Genomic DNA, 14,548 nt, shown 5'->3' with positions numbered 1-14,548 from the left:
AAAGACTTCCCTTTAATTATATCACAAGCACTTGGCAATGTGAGAATAGTGGTCCAGATTTCAGGCTGTTGCACTGAAACTTGAGAACAAATCAAAGTTAATAACAGAATGATGATCACCACTTGAACAGCTATAAGTTGAAAATAAGAAAAACATTTCTAGTTTCTCATGCCTTTTATACATTACTGCTTCTAACTGCTTATTATATATAATAAACAGTTATCTATAACCTAATTTATTCTATATACATTACCTACTGAACTTTATACAGGGAGTTTCACAGATTTTTCCATATCCTGTGAAGGGCTCCTTTTACCTCTTTGTTCCTCAAACTGTAGATCATGGGATTCAGCATTGGTATTACCAAAGTATAGAATACTGAAGCCATTTTATCAGTATCAAAGGAATGACTGGACTTGGGCTGCAAGTACATAAAGAATAGAGTCACATATAATACAACTACCACTGTCAGGTGAGATCCACAGGTGGAGAAAGCCTTGTGCCTGCCCTCTGCAGAGTTCATCTTAAGGATGGCCACAAGGATCAGTATGTAGGACACAAGGACTATCAGGAAAGATGAAACCAAATTTAATGCTGAAAAGATCAATATTATCAATTCAATTTCACGTGTGCTTGAGCACAGCAAAGTTAACAAGGGAAGACTGTCACAGTAGAAATGACTAATTACATTAGAGCCACAGAAGGATGAAATAAAAATCTTTATGGTGGTTATCAGAGAGAGAAAGGCACTATAGAAATAGGGACTGCTACCAGCACCCAACATACCCTTTGTGACATGGTGACTGTGTAGAGAAGGGGGTTACAGATGGCCACATAGCGGTCATAGGCCATTGCTGACAGAATGAAAAGTTCACTAATGATGAACAAGATGAATAAAGCTAGCTGTGTAGCACACCAATTATAGGGGATTGTATTGTGATTAGCTACAAAATTTACCAACATTTTGGGTCCTACAGCTGTTGAATAACCAAAATCAACAAAAGCCAGATGTCTGAGAAAGAAGTACATGGGTATTTGTAGCCTGGAGTCCATCTTGGTGAGGATGACCATGCCCAAGTTGCCCACCACTGAGATCACATAGATGATGAGGAAGAGCCCAAATAATGGAGCTTGCAGCTCAGGATGATCTGTGACTCCCATGAAAATGAATTCTTTTAGCACTGTTATATTTTGTTTGTCCATCCAGGCCATTATGAAAAATAACTGAGGGAAAAACCATCAGAAGAGTCATTGGGTTTCAGGAAATATCATCTGTTAAACTTTTAGTATGCAAAGCCATTATGTATAAGATAAATCCAACGTTTTTAGATGTAGTGATTAGAACAAGACTCATCCTCGTCATTAAATCTAGACTCAATTTAGAAACCGTTACAACCTGAGATATATAGTAGTCATTTTATTCTTTGTGTCACATATTGGTTATCATTACAAGGTATATACCGTACCTTTATGGTTCTGTCAACAACTTATCATTAGAAAAGTTTGGCCAAGAGTGGGAATCTTGATATGTTTTCAAAATGTTTTTCATTTAAAATATACAGAATTAGTTAAACATAGTAAATTTTAGAATTAATTGTAATAAAAAGTAATAGTCCTCTGCTTCTTGTCCCCACAACTTCAGTCCCACTCTACAAAGAAAACTACAATTAACTCATTTAATAGACTTTGATTTACTTCTCTCCATATGATTCCACATGTCCAAATTGTATTCTCATTCCACTGTTCAACTGATTTTTTAAAAAATTGTATTCTCATCCCACTATGCTTTTATGAACTTTAAACATTGTTTAATGATTTTTTATAATGATAGAAAATAATTTAGCTAACTTGCAGAAGTCCCCAACATACCCCTCTAGTGCACATAAATAACTTCTTCTTTATTTCTTCTAGAACAGTGTATCTGAAACTTCAGCACTTATGCTGATTTTCAGCACATGCTGATTTTTGAAGTTTCTGATTTTTGCTATGTTACATATCAAGTAAGGCCTGTGTCTATAATTTATTCAATCTGAAAAAGAACAATTAGCAGGCATTCCCACATTTGCTTCGACCTTAGCACTAGTATCTCTGAAATGATGGATTTAATGCTGTAGTTATATTTTGCTAACATATTTTAAGACAAGTAAAAAATTATTAAAACATATTTTTTAATTAACACCTAAAATCTTCTGGTAAACTCCTATGAATATACTTACCGTATAAAAAGAAACATCAATCTCAAGTAGAGAACACTGTCTCAAATGCTTCAGGTGCTGGGAAACAATACCATTGCATGAAGTCTAAAGACGAAAGAGAAAGAAAGTGATAGGGAACGAGGGCAATGAGATATTGCATGCTTCATTTGAAATTCACTCACATTTTACCTGTTTAAATGTGCTTTAACAAGACAGATAATTATTCAATCCACATAAATCCAATTAGATATGGCATTGATAGAATTGGAGTATATGCACTATATTTCAATCTGAAGGTTATCCTTATACCTTCATTTCCTCTTCCATCAAGAATACATCAAATATTTTTAATCAGTACATTTTAATGTAAAGGTTATATTTTGTCTATCTCTGCTTCCCCTTTACTCTTCAGATTGTTGTAAACGCAGGCACTTCCAAACTTTCACGGAAGAAAATCATTCATATTTAGTACAAACTCTTTCAGAGTTTAAAAAATGTGGACCACACTGCAATTCATCCTAGGAGGTCAGCAAAATCCTGATTAAAAAATATATATGTATATAATAGAAAACAGTGTATTCACGTCTATCATTTCACTTATGTAAATCTAAAAATCCTAATCAATATTAAAATATTATTGATATCAATTCTTTAAATGTATAAGAATTACGGTACATTATATTCAAGCTGGGTTGATCCCACATTTGGTTGATAGTTTTAATTCTGGAAAATCTATAAATATAATTCACCACATTATCAGATGGAACTAAAAAAATGTAAGCATTTGAAGAGATGAAGTAATACCATTTAGATAGGACAAAAACAATAAAAATTAATAGGGAAATTCCATAACTTGACAGAAAACTTTATAAAAGTTAGATGAACTTACTTTTCAAAGGAGAATAATTAAAATTTAACTGAGAAACATAAAGTTGTAAATAAATTGGTAGAAATACTATGTTCCTGGATTGCACAATTCGGTGTTATAAAAATGCCAGTTCTGCTCAAATTAATCTATTTACTCAATGCCTTTCCACTCAAAATTTCACTAGGAGATTTTGTAGAATTTTACACTGATTTAAAATGTGCTTAGAAAATACAAATTATAAAGAATAAGCAACATACTTTTGAAAAGACCTGAGGTACCAGGTATTAAAACATATAAAGCCACAGTTATTGAGACAATGTGGAATTGGCACAGAGATGGGCAAATACATCAGTCAAACAGAATCATGGGTCAGAAAAAGAGCCATGATTGTATAGAACTGCTGTGTATGACAGAGGTGGCATGCCAGGACAGTGACGCAAAAATGGTCTATTCAGTAAGTGGAGTTGGATAAAACGATTATCCTTATAGAAGATGATGAAATTATATGTCTAGTTGATCCATATAAAAATCAATCACAGACTAATCAAGAACCTAACATTATAGGAAAATGTTTAAACTCGTATAGCTTTAAAAATTAAAACCTCTGGATGTCTCTAAATAAGCAGAAATTTCAAGAAAATTAGAAGAAAAATTCAAGATCAATTTGGCAGATGAAATCTACCCCACAAAATCACTTTATCCAAAAATCTATTCACAATATTAACAAAATATTTGTAAAAAAAAAAAATGTAAAAATAAAATTCATTAGTAGCAACCAAACAAGGAGAATGGAAAAGTCTAATGCCTTAAACTACCAAAAGTTATACGCAAAGTAAGGAATATTCCACAGTAGGTTGCACAGTTTGGCCAACGTCTTCATCCCAACATCACAGTGTTGTGATTTTACAAATTCCTTGAGTTCTTCTGAAACACAAATGAGTTGATCATTTTTGTACTCTTCCTCCCATCACCCCTACCCAAGCACTGACTGGAAAGAAACAGGGAAACTGAACAACTAATCTTTTACCTGATGGAAGTGCAAACTCCACAGCTGAACCAGGACTCGGGGAATAGATCTGAAGCCCAAGGATGTCCTTCTATGCAAATGCCAACACCCAATCTCAACTTAGTATTCTATTAGGTCTTGCAAATAGCCTCAACTGAGACAAATCTGTTAGTCACATTGAGAACATTGTCTTCCCATTCCAAGGTGAGAGAGAAAGAAAGACTAAAAGAAAGACTCTTGAATGGCTCTAAAAATTTGTCAGGCTCAGCAGTCTTTGTAGTGAGTTAGCATTGCAGAACTATGTACACATTTTTTTTTGATTATAGAAAAAGGACAAATACCCATGCTTCTCTCATCCAACACTGTTAATAAGGCCATTAGTGTTTATATATATTTCAATTCCTTATTTCGTAAAATACACTGCATTATCTCCATAAGGGAACACCAACTCTGCAATAAAGTGACATTAGTGAGGATGTAAAATCAATATAAAACTTTTTTAATTACAACTTTGGAATCTGATAAAATGTGCCACTTGGACAATCTTATTTGGTGAATACCAAAATTTTGTAACTTAAGATGTGCAGAATTATGCTCACTAGCTGTAAGATTCAGTGCCAACTCCCAAACCATTGCTATGTGGCTTGTCATTAAAATTTTTTTTAAACTGCACTTCATTATAATTATATCCCATTATGCTAGAGTCTCAAACATGTGGACCAAATTTTATGTGCTGAGTAACATGGTTTGTGTTATGCCTGTGCCATACAACTGGGACCTGTGCAGAGGTATGGGAAGGACTTCTACCCTCCTCTTCCCATCCTTCAAAAATAATTTTCCCTGTTCACTTGTGGCATGTGCAATTTATAACATGAAGAACAACAGATCAAGAAGAAAAACTTCCCTTACTCCATTTAGGCACATTATGAGAGAGGAAAGAGAATATGTAAGCCTTGAACAATTAAGTGTTTAAGGTATGGCAAGTTCGCCAACACTGATAGCAAAACACATGTACCTGGCTAATAATTCTTCCAAGGCTTGATCTTCCTTGACCCTTTAATTGCACTGATTTTAAACTTGGTTTTGTCCCTACGTAGTGGAAAGATGTTAAGAGAGACTTCCAAGTCTTTAGCCTCACTATCCAAATGAAAACAAATTTAACACAATGATACTAGAGACATAGACATCTTAGTATTGTGCTGTCATGGACTTATTAGCCTAAGACAAAAAGTATATTTTATATTACTTTGGCTTTGCCATCATCTTACTATTGCAAATATCACTGGGTCAGACATATCAGTCTCCCCACCCCTTGTCACTTTGGGCCAGTTGTGACTTGGCCTACAGCCATGGTAGCCGTTTTCTGGCATACTGGCAGCTTCCCAGCTCAAGTGTTTTATTTATTTTTTTGAGGGCAAATGTCTTAAGAGCTTGCTCAGACCATATGCAAGGCAGTTTGGAAGTGCCTGAGATTTAATGTGTCAAAGAGCAGTACTTAACTGGTAAGTGACAGGAATCAATGAATAAACACCCAGCTTTCCTGGCTTTCTTTTGGACAATTCTTAGAAGAGGTCTGAAGGATACTTCAAGGTATCTTGAGTGATGGAACCTTGGCTGCTTACAGCAATCATCTATACTTTATTGCACACTCTAACTTTCTCCCTTCTCGGTCTCACATTCCTTATTCCCTCATTTTTTTCTTCCAGAAATCATCTACCAAATAAATATCATATAGCAAATAAACATCTACCAAATAAACATCAAGTCCTTGCCTCAGAGTCAGGTCTAGGGAGAATTTACACTCTGATAATCCCATCTCTGTATGGTATTAGTAAAATGAGGCTGCACATATCTATGGCACAAATGACACTGTACGGATGCATGACAATAAGAGATAATGACAGTATCATATGACTGGGCAACTGGAAGCACTATGAGAAACTATTACTATCTGAGGCACAGACACTCTCTAGGCATCAATTACCCTGATCTGATGAACAATATGTTTGCTTAGACAGCATGGTTGCTGGAGCCTTCAAAAAATGCTCATTCCCGGGGGGCTGGCCCTGTGGCCGAGTGGTTAAGTTCGCGCGCTCCGCTGCAGGCGGCCCAGTGTTTCATTAGTTCGAATCCTGGGCGCGGACATGGCACTGCTCATCAAACCACGCTGAGGCAGCGTCCCACATGCCACAACTAGAAGGACCCACAACGAAGAATACACAACTATGTACCGGGGGGCTTTGGGGAGAAAAAGGAAAAAATAAAATCTTTAAAAAAAAAAATGAAATTAAAAAAAAAAATAGTCATCTAGTAATCGTGATAATCAGTGTCATCTACTCACCTAAAATGTTGATGAGTCTGGTTCCCTCATGTCATTAATAACCAAACTGCAGTCAGAAGAATTTAAGAGTGTCTCTCCCCTTTGAGACACTCCTTTGGGAGCTTGAGTGTCCTCTGGATTCTTGGTTATTCCCAAAGCACTTGAGAAAAGGAAATGATGCCACTGATTTTTGTTAATTGTCCAGGTTAACTTTGAATTTCCCATTAAGGAAATGTTCTTTTATGTACAATTCATCTGCTTTCCTCTGTTATTACTTTTACTACATCCACTCAAATATCTAGATGTAAGTATATTAATGTTGGGTATGTGCTTTAATCACCCACAAAATTACTTCAACATTCATCATTTTCCACAAAGGCTTCTTCTCAAATTTTATGCCTGACAATGAAGACAAAACTCTTTAAACATGTTCTATGGTGTTTTAAAAGATTTGAAAGGAATAAAAATTATGAATATGTGTATAACTCATTTTTATTTCTTTTGGGGCCTTAAGGAACTAAACTGAATCAACAGGAGTCCTCATTCCACATCCCCACTTCAATTTCCCTTTCCCACATGGGTACCTCCTCCAGAAAGTTGATATATGCCCTTAAAAAGGAACACAATCTTATAAATTAAATATAATGTATGCCTTAATGTACACACATGTTGTTATACAATTCATTTTGAAACCTAAAGGTTCTCACTCAACTAAATGTTTTTAAAGTATGTTCATTTTACTATCAATATTTTGCTGTCTTCTGTTATAATCTGGGTCTGCTTTCATTTAATGTTTGTTCCCACAGTAATAAGCATTTAGCTAATTACTAACTCTTGGTCCCCACTGATCCATGAATGTAATTGTCTGTGAAATATCTCCGAGAGTGGGACCTTGATGTGGAAAAATAAGCACACTTAATTTATTTAAAGAAGTATGGATCTAGATATTTTTAATCTATTTATATTCCACCATAAGAACACAAGAATTTCCTACTCTGGAAATCCAACTTATGAATAGGTACTCCTTATGCATATGTAAGATAATGTAATAAATAATTAAATCAGATTTAATATTATAGAGCTAAAAGTGTTTTATTTTCTTTAATACATTATTCTTTTTAAAATAGTCCAAATATTGGTTTGCATTTGAAATAAAAAGAAGCACTAAACACAATCTATGACAGCCAAAACTTTCAGAGCTTATAACAGAGACAAACTCATGATCTTAGCACAGTTTTAATATTTGATTGTATATAATAGTGACAAGATTGACAGTTTTGAATAATATGGATGAAATAGTTGCTGAAGTGACTCAAAAAATTGACACACACCCTGTGGCAGAGGTGGACTGACACACACATGGTGAGACTATTTCTCACCCTCCTGCAGTTAGGGGTGGTATCACAGCCTCTTTCTGTAAGATATTTTCTCACTGCTGTGAGCTTGTCCTGAAAAGCTTTCCACAGAGCCTTTCTGTTTTAGAGCTTGTAGTTTCCTGCTATTGAACCACAGAATGTTGGTAACATGTTAAAAATTATGATACAGAAAGCAAACAGTAAGAAAAGTGATTACAACAGAAATGAAGATGCCACCACCACAATCAAGGAACTGTTTGTAGCCATATTGCTTATTCAGTGATCAAAAAGCAATATTTTAAGCCTCCAAATCTTAATAGGAAAGTTTCTAACTTAAATATTTCATAAAGCGTTTTAAATTAATATAATATCTCATAAATCTGTATTATGTAAATATTAACCACCCTCAATATTCAGTAATATATTTATTAGATCTTTGAAATATACAGTTTAAGAAGTGTTTTTTGTTTGTTTAAACCATTAGTAACCTCTTCTGACCATTATATCTCGAACAGTTTTTGTAGTTATAATTGCTTGTCAAGAAGTAGATATTTTAGGGGCTGGCCTGGTGGCACAGCGGTTGAGTTCACACGCTCTGCTTTGGCTGCCCAGGGTTCAGATCCCGGGTGAAGACCTACACACAGCTTATCAAGCTATCTTGTGGCAGACATCCCACATATAAAAAAATAGAGGAATATGGGCACGGATGTTAGCTCAGGGCCAATCTTCCTCAGCAAAAAGGGTAGGATTGGCTGCAGATGTTAGCTTAGGGCTCATCTTCCTCAAAAATAAAGAAGATATTTTGATATTTAGTTATAACTATAGATGATATATTATAATATCTAGTTTGATATTTTAGTTAACCCAGATTCATGTACATTTTGTGATATGAGGTATAGAGTTTGTTATCTCAGCTGTTTTTGTCAACAAAATTGCTCCAACCCAGAAAACGCTTGTTTATAAAATTGCCTATGTAAGTGTTGAAAGGGCATAACCAATCCTGGACAGAAGATTGGAATAGAAGGTGACAACTGGGGGCATGATTTATGAAAGGATCTTAAGCTTCATAATCTAATAACTTTGTTTAATAAAAGGAAAGAAAAATTTTATAGCTGTTAGCTGATATGCAGAGAGGAAAGAAAGGAGAGGAAAGAAGGGGTTAGAGAGAAGACCTAGTATAATGGTTTAAGGCTGGGGGAATATATAAGAAGGGCATGTGAGAAACTCTTTAGTGGCACAGAATTAAGATACTCTAAGAATAAGGAGGCCTGATACTATGACATATATTTTGCCTATATTTTGCCTCCTTCCACCTTTATCTGCAGTGAAGTTTACTTCATTTTGAATGATTTATTTGAAAGAACATTTTGATTTCCATGGAGGTGGCTTGAAGAAATCTTCCTTCAGAAAGCAAAGATGACAGGTATGACCCATGACAACGTACACAACTGGAGTGAATGTCTGTGGACTTCCAAGGAGAAGGCATTATTTGCTCAAACTAAACTTATCTAGATCTTAAGGAACAAGAAAAATCTCCACTGGAAACCTCAAGATTTCTTATTTTACTTTTGAATTAAAAAAATTCTGAAATCATTCCAATTGCTGTTATCTTTATTTTGCATGTTATGCCCACTCTCCCTCACTCCACTGTATGTTAGTGTTTTACATGTACAGTCAGAGATACGTTATACAATGACTGTTACCTTTTTTTGGCCTTGAGTGTCCTTGAGAATTGGTGTCACTTTGAGGACAATGACATTTTTTTTTGTCTAATAACTTTTCATTCTAAAAAAACACTAAATAAAAATTCTGAAAGAAGTAATTGCTCTTATGACTTCATAACAAAGACAACTCTACACAACACTTCTTAGGATGAGAATATCATGTGGAAAAATTAATTATATATGATATTTGATAAATATTATGATTTTTTATGTACGTGCACCAAATAAGAGGGATAAAAAGAATCGCCTTTTATGTATTTTTTAAGTCTATGTTGCCACGTCTTATTTCCATGTATATCTAAGCATTTTTTGCTTAGTTTTTATTTTTCCCTAAAGGCTTATTTTTTCTGTGATATACATTTTTTTCAATTGCAAGATAAAATTGGTCCAAAATAGTTGAGAAATTGATGGATAAAATGCTGCAGAAAATAATAAAACTTTTAATAAGTTGAGCAAAAGCTATCCGTGGCCAGGAAGATGATCTAACTCTTGAGCACCTTCCAAACAGTGATTCTCGTATATGTCCACCACCAGCCAGCAGGCTTTCTCTTCTTGTTCAGAAATCAGGAAAACCCTTTGGTAACTTATGTCTTATTTTAAAATGTGATTATTTTCAAATTATTGTTTGTTAATTATATAAGTGTGTTATCTTTGGCCCATTAATGCGTTTTTCTATAGGGAAATTTGGGTTTTAGAAGTTGAGATAAAAAGGATTAAAATCTTCCCTCATTGAAATTAATGGAATTTTTAACTATTTGCTTCCTCTTCACTTAACAGTAGGATTTTCAGGGGCAAATGAGAACCTTCAAGTGAAGATAGTTGTAGTTTTAAATTTACATTAGTTTGAGTGATTGACATGGATTATGAGGAATCTCTTCAATGCGTCCTTCACATCCTTATTCCTTAGGCTGTAAATGAGGGGATTCAACATTGGTGTCACCAGGGTGTAGAATAGAGAGACCATTTCATCAGTATCTAATGAGTGATTGGTCCTTGGTTGCAAATACATGAAGAGAAGAGTCCCGAATACAGTGACAGCACAGGTAGAAAAGGTTTTTTGTCATGCCTCTGAGGAATATGTCCTCAAAATGGCAAGAATGGTATTGAAGTAGGATATTAGAACAATAATCATAGAGAAAAACAAATTGGTCCCTGAAAAGGCAAATGCAGCTGTTTCTGGAATGGAGGTATCAGAATAGGATAATGCTAACAAAGGGGTGTTATCACAGTAAAAACGGTTGATCATATTGAAAGAGCAATATGACAGAGAAGACACAGGAAGAAACAGTGCTGTGGTCAGACTGGAGATGTATGTGAGGGATACCAGCAGAAGGCAGACATATGGAGACACCGCCAGCATGTAGAGCAGGAGGTCGCAAATAGCCACGTAGCGGTTATAGCCCATTGCAGCCAGCATGAAAATCTCAGCCACGGTAAAAGCTAAGAATCCACCCACTTGGGCTACACATTCATAGTAGGATATGGTTCTCTTTGAAACCAAGAAGTTTACCAGCATTTTAGGGGCAAAGACAGTAGAAATGCCAAGATTGATGACAGCCAAGTGCTGGAGGAAAAAGTGCATAGGAGTTTGAAGTCGAGACTCAACACTTGTGAGAGTGACGATGCCCAGGCTCGGTGCCACAGTCAGCCCATAGATGACCAGGAAAACAAAGAAGAGCAGAATCTGGAGGTCTGGATGGTCTGAGACTCCCATGAGGATGAACTCAGTCACCTGGCTGAGATTCCCTGGGGCCATTTATATTACTGCTTTCATCTTTTAATGGGGAAAATAGAAAGAGATTATTAGGTGGTAAAATTGCTTTTCTGTTAGGTACTAGATTGTTAAATGTTTCTTTTAAAATCAGTTACTTTTTGTTCAAAAACACTTAAAAATTTCAGATCATAGTTGCTTTTCTCTCCATCCTTTCATAAAATTCGGAAATACAAACTCTCCAGAGACCAATTTCAGACTCTTAGAACTGTTTGACAAGATACTATTTTCTTTATCCACTGCTGGATACATTTTACATTGGATGAATATGCATCCATGTTTTATATTATTATATGCATTGATCCTTTTATTAATATATGGTATTGCTTGAATATATAATATGTGTATATATGTATATGTATACATTTACATATGTACACACATGCCTTTGTGTGTGTTTCCAATGATAAAAGAGAGCTGCCTATAAGAAATTGATGAGTCAGAATGACTTCTAGTATTTTTTTCCTTAGCTGTCACAGGCTTTCTCTCCAGCCCATAACTTGTTGTCATCCTTCAGAATTTCAGTTTTTCTTTGGGAAATACTTTTAGTACCTTAGGTTTTTCCTTTTCAGTTTCTACCACATCAGTCTGCTTCAGCTGCCCACAAACCCACAACACCTCAATACTGTTCCTTCTTAGTATCGTTCAGAAACTCTGAATCCTCTTTATTTAAGCATATTGCCTTTCATCTGCCAAATAAGCCAGTCCTGTCCTATCATTCTGACTTCTACTTGCTCAGGGTGTTCCCTATTATTTTGTTCTGGCATCCTTTGCTTTCCTTCCCAGATTTTACCTCTTTCTTTTAAATTGCTTAATGCCTGTTTTGATTTTTTAAATTTATTACTTATAGTTTTTATTTGTAAAAGTTTGATTATTTTGTTTTACTTGGATACCAGAAAGGAGTGGAGAAAGTTTTAATTATTTAGTGTTGTCTTCTCTCAGAACTATGCTGGGCACTTTGAAATAATCATCTCATTATTCTGCAGGAATGTCCTAGAAGATGGATATAACTACTTCTATGTCTGATGAAACAAATGAGACTCAATTTGATGAAGTTATTCAAAGGATGTTGGTTAATGGTATGATTTTATGGTTTTGTTTGGTTGGTTAGTTGGTTTGTTGGTTATTAGTCCATCAATTACTAGTTGTGTGATTCCTATCAAGTGTTCGTGTTCTTGTGTTGTGTGCATGAAGTGAGATAATGCATATGTATAGGTTAGTTATCACAGAGCCTGGTAACAATGAATGCAAAGTAATTGGTATCAGTAGTTATTGTTATCAGCATATATTGAATGATTTTTTAATATGCTTTCTTATTTCAGTCCTAATAACTCATTTTACCTATCTGAGGGCTTTTAGAGTTGAAACAGAAACAGCAAGTGAATTATAATTTTGCATATTCAGAAATCTGAGACACATGATATCTAGCTATACATTTAACAAACAAATCACGTTGTACTTTCCCACAACCTGATTCCCTCTTAAATCTGTCGTGTTTGTTTATTTAAAGATGCTTTATTCCGTACATCAAATGTGTATCTTGAGCTGATTTCATGGTGTTACCCTAGTCATCCCATATCTCTTGGTTCCAACCACTGCATCTAAAGAGAACTATACTGGCATTCACAGTATGAAAACCAACAGACAGGTGGTGTGGTTCTCTGACTGGGAAAGTAACTCAGGCCGCAGCAATGAGAGCACCGAATCTTAACCACTATACCACCAGGGCTAGGTCTATTTGCATATATCCTTGCCTGTTATTAATTCCCTCTTCTACTAAAATATAACTGATGGCAAATCTAGGGTTGCTTCTTTTTATTTCAGTACGTATATGACACTGAAATAAAATTTCTGTAGAACAGTTCCAATTTTCTCCCATTTCTTCAGAATCTTTCTTGATTTTGCATTTGATCCTGTTATGAGTTATTTTCATTTTTTTACACATAATTTTTTTCGAGTGTGTTTTTGAAAAGAAATATTGTGTAGGTCTACCAAAATAATAAATTCTCAGTAAATAAAACTGTAACTATTAACTAATTTGCATCATTTTATATTAAAAGACAGATGAGAAATAACATTGCAAGTTAATTTTTAAATAGTTTCTGAAGTTGTTTCAAGAATATTTTCCTTTAGTCTTTAACTTTAGAATTTGCCTCAAACTTATCTGAACCTGGGTTGTGTTAGGTACAAACTGCATCTCGACATGAGCTCTTGGTGCCCATCAGCGACATAGACAATGACTGTTGACAGCAGGACTCTTTCTATCTTAGGATTTATCACCCTGGAGAAAATAAAAACGTTTTTTATTCATGTTAAGTGATTTATGAGGTCTTTCTTGGAGACATAGAATCTTATATTTTAAAAACACTTAAGAAACTTCTTATCTGCTCTAAAACATACATCAATTCTTTCCGTATTGAAAGCAGAAAATATTCCTTTTTATACTAAGGTGAAATATACTCTCTGTAATGACTATTCCTTGTTCTGTATAAATACTCAATCAGTCTAAATTATCGATAAGGATAATGGAGACTATTATTTAACTCATATCAACATCACTTCCACTTAGCAATCAGTGGACAGAGATTTGAGTCTAGGAAAAGACAGCAGAGCAGATATCATTTCAGTCTTGAGTCTGTTTTGAATTAATAAAGCTTCCAAGGTACTTGGTCTTCAAATCCAAAACTAGTTAACAAGTAAATTAACCTACCTGTACACAGAAATCTGCCGAGACCCACTCCTAGGGTTGCTGCATGAAGCATGTGAAAGAGGTTTACAAGTGTCTGAAGTCCTTGAAGACCTTCTCACTGAAATATGTTTGTTTATGGCCCCAGTCTATGAACAGGAAAACTAGAATTTCCAGGTAAAAGTCTAATTTCCTAGGGAAAGAAAGACAAATTTAATGCTCATTAGTCAAGGCTCCAATCAAAATTTCATCCAAAGAATGAAAACATGGAGATAGATCAGGGACTCTCTTAGATGATCATATTGACTAACAATCACACACAATGACTCCAGCTTTTGTTTGTTTTGAATTGTACCCTGACATCTGCTGGGAAGTGTTGTTGCTGGCCCCAGATGGAAGAAAGTCCAGCAGTTAGAAATCACAGGATTCTGGCCCTAATGTTTAATTTTAATGTGAATATGGGCAATAAAATTGAATGCAAACCCTCCATTCTTGTGTCAGGAACAGGCCCTCGTCTATTTGCCATAAACCCCAGATGATACATAACATAAACTCAAAATGTGAATGGTTGTAAAGATTGAATATCAATTTTTAATTGAATTTCATAAAGCAGCCATCATATA

General features: G+C 34.9%; 2 pseudogenes; both read right to left on the bottom strand.

The window, feature by feature from the left end:
• Nucleotides 1-277: 277 nt before the first annotated feature.
• Nucleotides 278-1,203, bottom strand: LOC139040586 (olfactory receptor 8K3-like; annotated as a pseudogene).
• Nucleotides 1,204-10,301: 9,098 nt separating this feature from the next.
• Nucleotides 10,302-11,224, bottom strand: LOC139040721 (olfactory receptor 8J2-like; annotated as a pseudogene).
• Nucleotides 11,225-14,548: the final 3,324 nt, after the last annotated feature.

This window comes from Equus asinus, chromosome 17, assembly GCF_041296235.1.
Source record: "Equus asinus isolate D_3611 breed Donkey chromosome 17, EquAss-T2T_v2, whole genome shotgun sequence".
Classification (NCBI taxonomy): Eukaryota; Metazoa; Chordata; class Mammalia; order Perissodactyla; family Equidae; genus Equus; species Equus asinus.
This window is presented reverse-complemented; position numbering and strand designations above follow the sequence as displayed.